General features: G+C 54.6%; 1 protein-coding gene across 1 annotated transcript in view; it reads right to left on the minus strand.

Annotated features, from left to right (window-relative positions):
• The window catches only part of Dnah2 (dynein axonemal heavy chain 2), a 132,490-nt gene extending 131,071 nt beyond the window's left edge, over positions 1 to 1,419 (minus strand). Inside the window, exon 1 of the mRNA XM_008855967.2 lies at positions 1,282 to 1,419. The gene's annotated coding sequence lies outside the window, so the exon portion shown is untranslated. The remainder of the gene's footprint in view (positions 1 to 1,281) is intronic.
• Positions 1,420 to 2,629: the final 1,210 nt, after the last annotated feature.

The following is a 2,629-nucleotide window of genomic DNA, read 5'->3' on the forward strand; positions in this document are numbered from 1 at the left end:
GACCAGGCTGGCCTTGAAATCACAGAGATCCACCTGCCTCTGCCTCCCGAGTGCTGGTACTAAAGGCATGTGCCACCATGCCCAGCCACATAAAAAATTTTTTTTAATTTTTTTAAAGATAACCAGGAGCAAATTTACCAGGAGCAAATTTACTAGGCTAAGTATGATTACCCAAACATTCAGGGACCTGGCTGTAAAGGATCTGGGTGAGAGAAAGCCCATGAAAAGGAAGACAGTCCCCATGTTCCCCACCAATTGTGAATGTATCAAGTCACTGAAGCAAATCAAAATGATTTTCCTATATACCTCCTTTTTTCCCGTTAAATTGAAAAAATGCTCCTCCTACCCACATTAAAATCTACAGCAGCCCTAAAGAATAGTGTTTACACAAGTCCCTTTAGCTTTTAATTGCTGAGGAGTAGGAATTGTTTTGTGTGTGCTGAAGTTTCTTAGCCCAGTTGGTTGAGTCGGTGCTAACTGAGTATCAGGATCACTGGATTCCAAATGTCTTGAGAATGGCCTGGAAGCCTGAAGGACAAAAGTCATCCAATAATAAATTTCAATTTGTACAATCTGGAAAAAGAAATGAGGGCATGAGGAAAACCCAGTGGTGCCTCAAAAAAAGTAGGATAGAAAGCAATCAAGGTCAGAATCTCCAGAAACATGGTGGAATGCTGGGCATTCCCTTTTCATTCAGCGGTAGCCACCTGTGGCTTTCCTTCGACATCCCCCACGGTCTGCCACAGGCCTTGATCACGGGTTATGAATTTCAGACTTGAAGGATTTGTACTTTGCTCCAAGGAAAAACGTTCTGTTAGACCAACCAATAAATAAAACCAACTACAGGAACGCGGTTTCTTTCATCAGCCTCAAGGGAAGCACCCAGCTCCGCTGTGCCTCCAACCGGGGCCTCAAGAGCACTCACCGAGGGCCTGACCCGGTTCCCACCCCGCAGGCACCCGGAGCCGCGGTCCTAGCCTGGGACTCTCCGTTACTGGGCAGAACCTCGGGGGCCTCTCCTTAAACTGGTTACAGTGGGCAAAGTCTCAACTGCATCCCCACACGGCTGTCACAGCTGTGCGCCAGACTGCCCCTACGCCTTCCCTGCTCCTTCCTCCTCAGTTGCCCCATTCTCGTCCCCCTCCTCCCCCAACAACAGCCCCCGGCCTCTCTGCCGGCTCCCGCTGCCTCCACTGCTGCTGCTCCTCCCCCACAACTGCTCCTTCCTACCCGCTCTTTTCCCTGGCTTTCTTTCCCTCCTTCCTCTGCTCCGACACACACCTCACCACGCCGACCCTCTCCTCCCTAGGCCGACGCTTGGGGCCACACTAAGAAACTGCCCCTTGTGGCCCTCAGGGGCCCCGGGAGCCTGCAGGCACGCGTCGCCAAGGCAACCCAGGGCAGAGCGAGTCCGCTGCAGGTCCGAAAAACCCGCGGCCACTGCGCAGGCGCAGATCTTTGCCCCCGCAGCCCCACCCCACGTGGGTCTTCTCCCTCGTGGGCCACAGACACGAGGAGTTGAGACTTAGATTGTGCACAGTTACTAAACCTGGCGGGCCGGAGCTCCGGGGGCCCAGACAGGAAGACTAAGCTGCGAGGACCCCGCAAACCCGGGCTCCCAGGTGTGTGGGCGCCGGCCCGCACGGGTCCAGCAGATGGCGCCTGGTATCCCGCCAGCGAGGCTCGCTCGCCTTCTTGAAAGCGCTCCAGGATTTCCAGGCAGCCTCGGCTGCAGCTGGGTTCAGGGAAAAAACTGGGGCTGGAGGCACCCCTGCCCTCACGCTCGCTCCCCCTTCTTGGCGCGGACTGGGGTCTAGAATTGCTGGGTGGCACGGGCCTAAGACCTTGCGGGAAGACCGGAACTGGAATCTTTTGGAATCTGAGGATCGGCTTTGAACCCCGTCGCTGGTTTGGGGGGCAAGCGGGAGGCGGGGACTCCCCGGGGAAGGTGACCGGGCCTGGGAGGAGCTTTGCTCTCCATAGGAACAAAGGCTGTGTCCCCGAGAAGCCGGAGAGGCGTGTGCAGGGGCAGACCTCGGCGACCGCTAGGGGGCGCGCCCGTCCGCGTGGCTGCACCACACGTAAAAGAGCTGTACCCGGGGCGGGGAGACGTGGGAAATACCGTGAGGAAGCAGACTTGGAGTTGGGAGGTGCCCGCCCTGCTTCCATCAATACTGCCTAATTAAGACAAAGCCAGCAGTGAGCCCACTGATTACATTTCCATGAGGAGCTAAATGGATGACGTTTCTTCGCTGGAGGTGGAGAGAAGCTGGCATCTCAGTTCCCCTTTTTCTGGTTGATGTTCACACCTGACAGCTCATTATGCTAGTCTGGCACTACCAGGAGTGGCATTCCTGGTACATCTGAAGACCAGTGCATTCACACCCTGATCCAACCCTGACCACATCATCTCACCTACCCCATCTTTATTTCCAAAACTGATAGCCCCTTGCCCTTACACACACACCACTACCATACCACCATCACCATTAGTTTTTACTTTTCTTAAGAAAAAAGTCTTATCTTGTAGCCCAAGTTGGCCTTGAATTCGCTGTATAGTCCAAGCTGGCCTCAGATTCTCAAACGTTCAGTCCCCCTTCCTCTTGCCTCCTGAGTACTGGGATTGAAG

Source organism: Nannospalax galili, unplaced genomic scaffold (assembly GCF_000622305.1).
Source record: "Nannospalax galili isolate Female #2095 unplaced genomic scaffold, S.galili_v1.0 scaffold146, whole genome shotgun sequence".
In the NCBI taxonomy this organism is placed as follows: Eukaryota; Metazoa; Chordata; class Mammalia; order Rodentia; family Spalacidae; genus Nannospalax; species Nannospalax galili.